This window comes from Stomoxys calcitrans, chromosome 1 (assembly GCF_963082655.1).
Source record: "Stomoxys calcitrans chromosome 1, idStoCalc2.1, whole genome shotgun sequence".
Lineage (NCBI taxonomy): Eukaryota > Metazoa > Arthropoda > Insecta > Diptera > Muscidae > Stomoxys > Stomoxys calcitrans.
The window spans coordinates 27,563,659-27,575,578 of NC_081552.1; the positions used below are offsets into that span (position 1 = coordinate 27,563,659).

The window sequence follows — 11,920 nt, forward strand, 5'->3', positions numbered from 1 at the left end:
AATTTTCATTCGATTTGGCTTAAACGTTGCACGTAGTGTTCTGATATGACTTTCAACAACTGTACCAAATACCGTTCAAAGCGGTCAAGAACCTAGTATAGCTCCCTGATGTAGCTCCCATATAAACCGATCTCCCGATTTGACTTCTTGAACCCCTGCAAGCCTCAACTTCCATCCGATTTGGGTAATTCGCATGTAGTGTTCTGTTATGACTTCCAACAAGTGTGTCAAGTACGATCTAAATCGGTCTATAACCTGATATAGCTCCCATATAAACCGAACTCCCGTTTTGATTTCGCGAGCCCTTGGAAGTCACAATTGTCATCCGATTTGACTGAAATTTTGCACATAGTGTTCTGATATGATTTCCAACAACTGTGCCAAGTGTCATTAAACTTGGTCAAGAACCAGATATAAAGGGTGATTTTTTTGAGGTTTGGATTTTCATGCATTAGTATTTGACAGATCACGTGGGATTTCAGACATGGTGTCAAAGAGAAAGATGCTCAGTATGCTTTGACATTTCATCATGAATAGACTTACTAACGAGCAACGCTTGCAAATCATTGAATTTTATTACCAAAATCAGTGTTCGGTTCGAAATGTGTTCATTCACCGTTCAAATTTTGTTCAGCGATGAGGCTCATTTCTGGTTGAATGGCTACGTAAATAAGCAAAATTGCCGCATTTGGAGTGAAGAGCAACCAGAAGCCGTTCAAGAACTGCCCATGAATCCCGAAAAATGCACTGTTTGGTGTGGTTTGTACGCTGGTGGAATCATTGAACCGTATTTTTTCAAAGATGCTGTTGGACGCAACGTTACGGTGAATGAACACATTTCGAACCGAACACTGATTTTGGTAATAAAATTCAATGATTTGCAAGCGTTGCTCATTAGTAAGTCTATTCATGATGAAATGTCAAAGCATACTGAGAATCTTTCTCTTTGACACCATGTCTGAAATCCCACGTGATCTGTCAAATACTAATGCATGAAAATCCTAACCTCAAAAAAATCACCCTTTAGCTCCAATATAAACCGAATTCCCGATTTGACTTTTTGAGCTCCTTGAAGTCACAATTTTCATCCGATTTGGCTGATTTTTCCACATAGTGTTCTGAAATGATAACAACGGCCCGGCCCTAGCATGCCTTTATTCCTTCTGCCGTTAATGTGGTATTGCAACTACTGCTAAACTTAACCTAGTCTATGATTTGCATTGATTTAATATTTCTTTAGCATGGGATGAGATCACATTATTCTTACCTTTTCTTTCAAATTCTCTTTTAATGTTGACGGCGTGTAGGAAATACTTGCTCTTGCGGATGTTACAGATTCGTGAATCTTCTGTTTAAAAATTATTATTAATTATAATTAACCGCTGGCTTGGCTTTTTTAGAAATTTTTTTTAACTATTTGTTATTTTGTTTACACGTTTTGCACAAAATTTCACAAATATTTCATCAACTTCCTCTTTTATTTTTTCACTTGAAGAATCTTATCTTATCTCATTTTAGTGAAGTAGAACAATTGTAGCAACTTAAATTCAGCTTATTTATTTAGCAGTTGGTATGAACCATTCGAGATTTTATGATTACGCGTTTGTAGCTTAGATCTCTTAGCATGGGGTTTTTTGTTGAGTTTTTTTTTTTTTATTCGTTTCGAGTTGTTCGTTTTTGACTTTCGTTTCGATTATGGGATTTTTATTACATTAACTATGAAAATTAATTAATTTTTCGATTGTTTAGTAGAGTATCTGTTGTCAGCAATATGGGCGATTTGAAATCTGAAAATAGCAAAGAAAAAGTTATAAATAAGATATGAAATTGAAAAACTGGCAATGAAAATCAGGTAATTGAAAAAACATGCTTTAAGGCGACAGATAACAACACAATCATAACCAAAACGTTTTTTGAAAAAAAAAAAAAAAAAAGCAAGTAAAAAGGCGTTAATTTCGGCCGGGCCGAACTTTGGATACCCACCACCTGGGGTATATATGTAAAACACCTTTCGTCAAAATACGGTGAAAAATGCATACCTTATGCCCCATAGCAGCTACATATATCGAAATATGTTCCGATTTGAACCAAATACTAGGAAGTACAAATCATCGACGACACGGATGTCGAAAAGCCCAACATAAGTCACAGTGTCAAATTTCAGTGAAATCGGATTATAAATGCGCCTTTTATGTGGCCAATACTATATGGCAGCTAAATCCAAATCTGCACCGCTTTGGGCCAAGTTGCAGAAAAAACTCGAAGAGCCTAACACAACTCAAATTTCGATGAAATCGGATTATAAATGCGCCTTTTTTGGCCCCAAAACCTTAAATCGAGATATCGGTCTATATGACAGCTATATCCAAATCTGGACCGATCTAAGCCATATTGCAGAAGTATGTCAAGAGCCTTAACTTAACTCACTGTCCGAAATTTTGGCGACATCGGACAATCAATGCGCCTTTTATTGAACCAAAACCTTAAATCGAGATATCGGTCTATATGACAGCTATATCCAAATCTGGACCGATCTAAGCCAAAATGCAGAAGGATGTCGAAGGTCCTAACACTACTCACTGCCCGAAATTTCGGATGCATCGAATAATAAATGCGCCTTTTATGGCCCCAAAATTTAAAATCGAGAGATCGATCTATATGGCAGCTATATCCAAATCTGGACCCATCTGTGCCATATTGCAGAAGTATGTCAAGGGCCTTAACTTAACTCACTGTCGCAAATTTCGACGACATCGGACAATAAATGCGCCTTTTGTTGAACCAAAACCTTAAATCTAGATATCGGTCTAAATGGCAGCTATATCCAAATCTGAGCCGATCTGAGCCAAATTGAGGAAGGATGTCGGGTGGCCTAACGCAACTCACTGTCCCAAATTTCAGCAAAATCGGGTAATAAATGTGGCTTTTATGGGCCTTACACCATAAATCGGGGGATCGATCTATATGGCAGCTATATCCAAATCTGAATCGATCTGGGCCAAATTGACAAAGGATGTCGAAGGGCCTAACGCAACTCACTATCCCAAATTTCAGCAAAATCGGGTAATAAATGTGGCTTTTATGGGCCTTACACCATAAATCGGAGGATCGATCTATATGACAGCTATATCCAAATCTGAACCGATCTGGGCCAAATTGACAAAGGATGTCGAAGGGCCTAATACAACTCACTGTCCCGAATTTCAGCGGAATGGGATAATAAATGTGGCTTTTATGGCCCTTAGACCCTAAACCGGAGGATCGGTCTATATGGCAACTATATCCAAATCTGAACCGATCTGGGCCAATTTAACGAAGGATGTCGATGGGCCTTACACAATTTACTGTCCCGAATTTCATCAAAATCGGATAATAAATATGGCTTTTGTGGGCCTAAGACCCTAAATCGGAGGATCGGTCTATATGGCAGCTATATCCAAATCTGGACCGATCTGAGCCAAATTCACGAAGGATGTCGAGGGGCCTAACACAACTCACTGCCCCAAATTTCAACAAAATCGGATAATAAATGTGGCTTTTATTGGCCTAAGACCCTAAATCGGCGGATCGGTCTATATGGGGGCTATATCAAGATATAGTCCGATATAGCCCATCTTCGAACTTAACCTGCTTATGGACAAAAAAAGAATCTGTGCAAAATTTCAGCTCAATATCTCTATTTTTAAAGACTGTAGCGTGATTTCAACAGACAGGCGGACAGACGGACGGACATGGCTAGATCGTCTTAGATTTTTACGCTGATCAAGAATATATATACTTTATAGGGTCGGAAATGGATATTTCGATGTGTTACAAACGGAATGACAAAATGAATATACCCCCATCCTTCGGTGGTGGGTACAAAAATAAATGTTGGCCATTTTCTACGACGAGCGTTTTTATTATTTATTTTATAAAATAAGAAAAGTTAATAGAATAAAAGACAGAAATACGAAAAGATTTTCAAGCAGACGAATTTTTACTCCGTAGATGAAATAAATGACAAATGAGCTAGTGACAACCGTAAGAGAAATATAAAACGCGTTCGCATAGATAAAAGTCTGCTGACTAATATGATTTTAACACATTTCCTTTATTAAGGTGGGTGTTAAGTTTTTGTCATTGCTAAAAGATTTTCTTTGAAGAAAATCAAAAATTCAAAATGTAAACATTTAAATTTTTTAGAAAATATTTCACTGTCTTCAAATCTACGGTCAAAGCCTACAGATCTACTAAATTTCTACCAGAATCATCGCTGCTTGCTATTGATTGATAAATTTCGATACTAAGTCACTATGAGCTCCGTAAAAATTGTCTTGAATACCCACTTTAAATATGTTCAATGTTTATATGTTAAATGTGGTGTCGCAAACTGCATGAGCAGACACAAAAAATTTTATTGAAGTAGGTATGCTAGACAAAAGTTTATCTTTAGAAATTTTTTCACTGCAATATGGTTTTTAGAAAAAAAAAAACAAGTAAGAGCGTGCTGAGTTCGGCCGGGTCCGAATCTTATGTAGCCTCCACCATTGATCGCATTTGTCGAGTTCTATGCGAGGTATCTCCTTTTAGCCAAACATAGAATATTGAAAAAGAACTGTTATGCTATTGGACCTATATCAAGTTGTAGTCCGATTCGGACCATAAATGAATGCTGATTGACATTGTAGAAGTCATTGTGTCATATTTCATTTCATTCGGATAAGAATTGCGCCTCGTAGGGGCTCAAAAAGCAAAATCGGGAGATAGGTTTATATAGGAGCTGTATCAAGCTATTGGTCGATTCAGACTATATTAGATACGTATGTTGAAGGTTATGAGAGAAGCCGGATGAGAATTGCGCCCTCTAGAGGTTCAAGAAGTCAAGATCCGAGATCGGTTTATATGGCAGCTATATCAGGTTCTATACCGATTTATGCCATACTTAGCACAGTTATTGGAAGCCATAACAAAACAACTCATGCAAAATTTCAGACAAATCGGATGAGAATTGCGCGCTATATTGGGTCAAGAAGTCAAAATCCAAGATCGGTTTATATGACAGCTATACCAGTTAAATTGGACGAGAATTGCGCCCTCTAGAGGCTCAAGAAGTCAAGACCCTAGATCGGTTTATATGGCAGCTATATCAAAACATGAACCGATTTAAACCATAGTGTAGCTTAATTATTGCAAGTACCACCAAAACACTATGTGCAAAATTGCTACAAAATCGGACGAGAATTGCGCCCTCTAAAGGCTCAAGAAGTCAAGACCCAAGATCGGTTTATATGACAGCTATATAAAAAGTCCGATGTAAACCATACTTAGCGTAGTTTTTAGCACAATTTCAGATAAATTGGACGAGAATTGCGCCCTCTAGAGGCTCAAGAAGTCAAGACCCTAGTTCGGTTTATATGGCAGCTTTATCAAAATATGAACCGATTTAAACCATACTTAGCGTTATTATTGCAAGTGCTACCAAAACACTACGTGCAAAATTTCAATAAAATCGGATAAGAATTACGCCTTCTAGTTTATATGGCAGCTATATCAAAACATGGACCGATTTAGCCCATTTACAATAACAACCGACCTACACATGGACCGATATGGCCCATTTACAATACCAACCGACCTACACTAATAAGAAGTATTTGTGCAAAATTTCAAGCAGCTAGCTTGAAATTTAGCGGACGGACGGACGGACATGGCTAGATCGACATAAAATGTCGCGACGATCAAGAATATATTGGGTTGCCCAAAAAGTAATTGTGGATTTTTCATATAGTCGGCGTTGACAAATTTTTTCACAGCTCGTGACTCTGTAATTGCATTCTTTCTTCTGTCAGTTATCAGCTGTTACTTTTAGCATGCTTTAGAAAAAAAGTGTAAAAAAAGTATATTTGATTAAAGTTCATTCTAAGTTTTATTAAAAGTGCGTTTACTTTCTTTTAAAAAATCCGCAATTACTTTTTGGGCAATCCAATATACACTTTATGGGGTCTCAGACGAATATTGCGCGTAGTTACAAACAGAATGACGAAATTAGCATACCCCCCATCCTATGGTGGAGGGTATAAAAACGTCTCTTCCGCAACAAAAAGAAAATGGAAAGACGCGAGTGTGAGCGAATTGAGATGTACAGGATTCAGAATCTAGTCCGGAAATTTAACAAACGAGTCAAACCGATGGCTGTAGTGCATGTAAAGGGTGATTTTTTTGAGGTTAGGATTTTCATGCATTAGTATTTGACAGATCACGTGGGATTTCAGACATGGTGTCAAAGAGAAAGATGCTCAGTATGCTTTGACATTTCATCATGAATAGACTTACTAACGAGCAACGCTTGCAAATCATTGAATTTTATTACCAAAATCAGTGTTCGGTTCGAAATGTGTTCAAATTTTGACAAATTTTGTTCAGCGATGAGGCTCATTTCTGGTTGAATGGGTACGTAAATAAGCAAAATTGCCGCATTTGGAGTGAAGAGCAACCAGAAGCCGTTCAAGAACTGCCCATGCATCCCGAAAAATGCACTGTTTGGTGTGGTTTGTACGCTGGTGGAATCATTGGACCGTATTTTTTCAAAGATGCTGTTGGACGCAACGTTACGGTGAATGAACACATTTCGAACCGAACACTGATTTTGGTAATAAAATTCAATGATTTGCAAGCGTTGCTCGTTAGTAAGTCTATTCATGATGAAATGTCAAAGCATACTGAGCATCTTTCTCTTTGACACCATGTCTGAAATCCCACGTGATCTGTCAAATACTAATGCATGAAAATCCTAACCTCAAAAAAATCACCCTTTACATTCTCCTGCAGAGACACAGAAGGAAAGCTGATAAATGATACAGGTGGTAGCGAAAAACCAATCCCTGCTGATGGTATAGAAAGTGTACCACTTAGCCAGAAAAATAAGGCAGCAGAAGCTTAACTGTATAAGGTTGGACGCGACATGCTAATAAGGCGTATGCATCAGCCTGACTGAGCCATTTGGCTAGAACGCATAACCGATGAAAAGGAACAAGCCCGTATGTGCCAACTATAGAGGAATAAGTGTTCTCCCCAAGGCATACAAGATACTATAGAGCGTACGGTGTGAAAGATTAAAGTCTAATGGTGATTTTGAGTCTGAAACAAGTAAAATGGATACCCACCACCTTGGGTACATATGTAAACCTACTTTCGTCACAATCCGGTGAAAATTGGAAACTTATGCATCGAAATTCGGCACGGACATTGAGTGGTCTACGAAAAATTTTTAGAACAAAATATTGATCTTTTTGGCTTCTATATCCAAATATAAACCGATCTGAACCATATAGGACACCGATGTCGAAAAGCCTAACATAAATCACTGCGTCGAATTTTAACGAAATCGGAAAATATATGCGCTTTTTATAGGGCCAATATTTTAAATCGAGAGATCGGTTTATATGGCAGCTATATGCAAATCTAGACCGATCTAGCCCTATTTGCAGAAAGTTTGCGAAGAGCCTAATACAGCTTAATATCCCAAATTTCGGTGAAATCGGACAATAAATGCGCCTTTTATGGACCCAAAACCTTAAATCGAGATCTCGGTCTATATGGCAGCTATATCCAAATCTGCACCGATCAGGGCCAAATAAGGGCTAAGACCCTAAATCGGCGGATCGGCGGGGGCTATATCAAGATATAAACCGATATAGCCCATCTTCGAACTTAACCTGCCTATGAACAAAAAGGAATCAGTGCAAAGTTTTAGAGACTTTGAGACAGACAGACGGACTTCTTAAATTTAGGGTCGGAAACCCAACCTTCGGTGGTGGGCATAAAAGTTTCATCAAAATAGTGTGTTGGCAAGCAATAAAAAATCGGCCTGACTCTAACCAAATGTCACCGCCGATTATCCAGTTCGTGCACCCAATAGCGAGCACAATCTTCAAAAAAAAACTTTGAGATATCTTTACCAAATTCACAGTAACAGAAGAATTTTGGCAATTTTCGATTTTGAAAAAAAAGGTGTGTAAAATAAAATTCTGGCTACTTTCCTGGCTCAAATAGCATAGAAATTCTCATCAATTATGCCTCGTATGTGCAGAATTTCTATGCTATTTGAGCCAGGAAAGTAGCCAGGATTTTATTTTATATATATTTATATATAAAGAGATATCGCGAGTCAAGAGAAAATCCTTTGTGCTAAATTTCGAGGAAAATCCTTTCTGCTAAATTTCGAGGGAATCGGTTAGCAAATAGCACTTTATTGCAATATTTCTCAATATCTGAACCGATTTGGACCAAATTAGATATGGTGGTAGTTGTTGAGGAAAGCGTTTTGGCAAGATTGGCCAACAAAATGCGCTTGCAGTGACTCTAGGAGTGAAAATCGGGCGATATACATATATGAAAGCTATATCTAAATCTGAACCGATTTTTACGAATCTCACCAGTAGTGTCGAGAGTGAAGAGAAAATCCTTCCGGCCAAATTTCGAACGAATCCGTTAACAAATGACAAATTTAATTGCATTATTACTGCAGATCGGACGAACATTTATATGGGAGCCATATCTTAATCTGAACCGATTTTTTCCAATTCCAATAGGCTTCGTCTCTAGGCCGAAAAACATGCGTGTACCAAATTTTCAGACAATCAAACGAAAACTGCGACTTGCAGTTTTCGTACACAAATAAACATGGCCAGGCAGAGAGACGGGCGTAGCTAAATCGAATCAGAAAGTGATGATTAGTCGATGGGTCCACACGCTTCTCGCCTATGCCGATGACATGGATATAATGGGTCGGTCAGCTACGAAGCATGGGTATTTTTGAAAGCAGATGAGGTAGCACATGGAGTGTTTGAGAGAAAGATCCTTCAAAAAATATATAGGCCAGTATGCGTTAATGCAAGATTTATGCGTCGTATAAACAACGATCTGTATGAGCTGCATAACGGCTAAAGCATAGTTAAACGCATAATAATATTGGGTTGCCCAAAAAGTAATTGCGGATTTTTCATATAGTCGGCGTTGACAAATTTTTTCACAGCTTGTGACTCTGTAATTGCATTCTTTCTTCTGTCAGTTATCAGCTGTTACTTTTAGCTTGCTTTAGAAAAAAAAGAGTAAAAAAAGTATATTTGATTTGAAGTTCATTCTAAGTTTTATTAAAAATGCATTTACTTTTTTTTAAAAAATCCGCAATTACTTTTGGTTTTCAGAATGAATGAAGAACTCAGTGTGCAAACAGGCCAGGGACCCGCCTTAGTTTTGTTAACTGTTTTATAGTGAAAGGGGAACTAATTACACAAATGCTCATCCCTTCAATTTCTCCGCCTTTAAAACAAATTTCAAAACTCTTAACTCATCCCCTTAGACAGTTAGCCAGCCCATCTGCCACTCATAAATCCCTGCTGCATTTTACAAACAATAAATAATCGCTCTCCAACTAAGTTTAGAAACATTTTTTTATATATATTTTTTTTTTAATTAAAGACCGTTTGGGTCAAATAACCAAAATTTCGCTGCTGCTGCTAGGTCCCCATACAAATTTGACAACTCTCAGCAAAGCACACAGAAGTTAAGCTGACCGAAACAAGCCTAGAAAACAACTCACGGCAAACACCTGTCAAATTTGAACTAATTTATGCACAAATCAATTAACAAGTTTCCGAACTGGTGCCGGTGTCATCAACGATGTACTGTCTGTAGATAGAGAAAGAGGGAGAACGAGAGGGCAGCTGATCTCCCATCTCTCTTTAGTGTTATTGAAGGCAAAAAAAATTTTTTTTTTGTAGCACACACTTTGGTTATGATGTATGGTTTAACAAAAAATCTCAGTCCTCACACTTTTTACTCACATTTACGCACAATAATGCTTTAGTTGGGTTAAACTTTGTGTACCTCTTTAATAAAAGAGAGCTTATCTCACTACACCACTTTGTTGGCTTCGTTAACGTTCGATTTTCGATTTGTATATTTTTAAAATTAGACAAAGGCAAAAACCACTATCACGGACAAAATGCTAAAAAAAATGGGGCAAATTTTTTTTACTTTTATTTTGTACCATTTATTTATTGTTGTTGTTATTCAAATAAATCAAGTCAAACTATTACGTTTTTTATTTTATTAATAGCAGCTCTTCTTTTTTGGCTTTACTCTGAGACCCACAAAACATGTGAGAGAGACGGACGAGCTGATGAAGAAAACCAATTTTGTGCGTTTGATGTTGCTCTAATTTTTTTTTTTTTTGCAATCAATTAAAACACATTAATGATCGATCGCTAAACTTCCAAACACATACTCGCATTAACACACATAAAAACAACAACAACAAAATGATCAAAAAAAAAACACAATTAGAAGTAGCACTGCTTAGCTATGGTGTATAAAAGAGGGAGAGCAAGTATGCCACAATGTTAGACTACCAACGAAGACAAAAATGCCAAATATTTACGATTTTATTAACTCGTCATTAATTGCTTGGATATTTAACGTTAAACGTGCGATTATACAACAGTATTGCTCAGCGAATAACAACAACAAACGCAACGCACATCATCACACACAATGCACAACGTACAACGACAGACTAATCGACAGCATCGATATCCAAAAAAATACGCAAAAACAAAGCAAATGCTCTTCAATAGAAATATGCGCAAAATAAAAAAAAAAACTAAACCGACAAAAACTAGCACACAAACGTACAATCGATCGGTCGCGTTTATAAGAACAGGTAAAAATAGACGACGCTTCGCGCTTTAGGTCTTCTCCGGAAGCCGTTCCAATGAAAACTGATTGAAAAAAGCTAACAGCAAATAAGCCGGTCGGTCAAACGGTCTAGCTGCCACCACCAATACTATTACTCGCTTTATTCGTGCAGGGCCAATACAAAAAAAATGAACTGCGTTGAAAACGTCACTCTACGCTGCCGCTGCGACCACCACCAGTTGATCATTGGCTGAGGGTTATGTGTGGCTCTCATCTCTCGTCAAGCATAAGAATGCATACACACACACACATACAGCACAGACACCAATTGAGTAAAAGCCCGCAATCAATATAAGAGTTGTTAAAGCTTTCCCATAAACCCCAAAAACCAAAGATCTCTGCAACGTTTTTTGTTTGAGAAAAAACAAAGAGGGAACAACAGTTTGTGAGAACAAGAGAATGTTTTGATATAGTTTTAGTTGATTCAAGAGAATCAAGTACGGTATTTTGATAATAGTTTGTGGATGTGTGCAGGGGGAAGTGAGATGGGAGGCATGCTCTCACAACTATATAACAGTCATTCAATTTGCCGGTAAACGTGAATTATACATTTGTTTCTCACAATTGTCATCAAAGGGTTATTGGGCAAGTTTTATAAATTTAAAAGGAGGTGGGAATCAGGGATGGAAAACACGAAATTTGAAATACGTATTGGCAAATAAGTACTTTTTAAATATGCATAAGAATTTAACAAACCTTAAATTATTACCAAATTTGGGGTACCACAGAATTTTGCAGCGGGTCAGGTTAGGTGATTTATGTAAGAGCTAAAGAGGTTATAGACGATTTGGACCAATATTTTCGCCGTTGAAAGCCCAATACAGGCACATGAAATGGGACCTAAAATAGGTAACAGCCCGACTTGAACCTAATTTGTCATAAATGTTGAAGTCATAACTAAAAACCACTTGCAGAAATAAATCGAATTAAATGTGTGCTCTTAAAGGCACATTAACATCATATTAGGAGATTAGATCAATTCATATAGAGCTAAACCTAAATACACAAAAAAAAAAAAAAAACTCTTACAAAACCAACTACCAAATTTGGATGTGAAACTTTAAATTCTCAACGAATTTTAGCATTGAATCGAAGACTTTATTTGAACGTAGGTAAGAGTCTACAAGGGATTTGACAAACAAATTTATTAAAATTTTGTGGAATTTCAACAAATTCTTTA

The 11,920-nt window shown here is 37.3% G+C and overlaps 1 protein-coding gene across 5 annotated transcripts in view; it reads right to left on the bottom strand.

Annotated features, from left to right (window-relative positions):
• Nucleotides 1-10,763, bottom strand: part of LOC106095300 (uncharacterized) — a 483,336-nt gene extending 472,573 nt beyond the window's left edge. Inside the window, exons 1-3 of one of the 5 annotated variants that reach the window (XM_059363445.1) lie at nucleotides 10,678-10,763; nucleotides 9,828-9,991; nucleotides 1,268-1,787 (exon numbers count right to left, since the gene is read on the bottom strand). The gene's annotated coding sequence lies outside the window, so the exon portion shown is untranslated. Of the gene's footprint in view, nucleotides 1-1,267; nucleotides 1,788-9,827; nucleotides 10,234-10,423 lie in introns of those variants that run through there. The other 4 variants (XM_059363441.1, XM_059363428.1, XM_059363437.1 and 1 more) reach the window with 4 other exon arrangements.
• Between the last annotated feature and the right edge of the window lie 1,157 nt (nucleotides 10,764-11,920).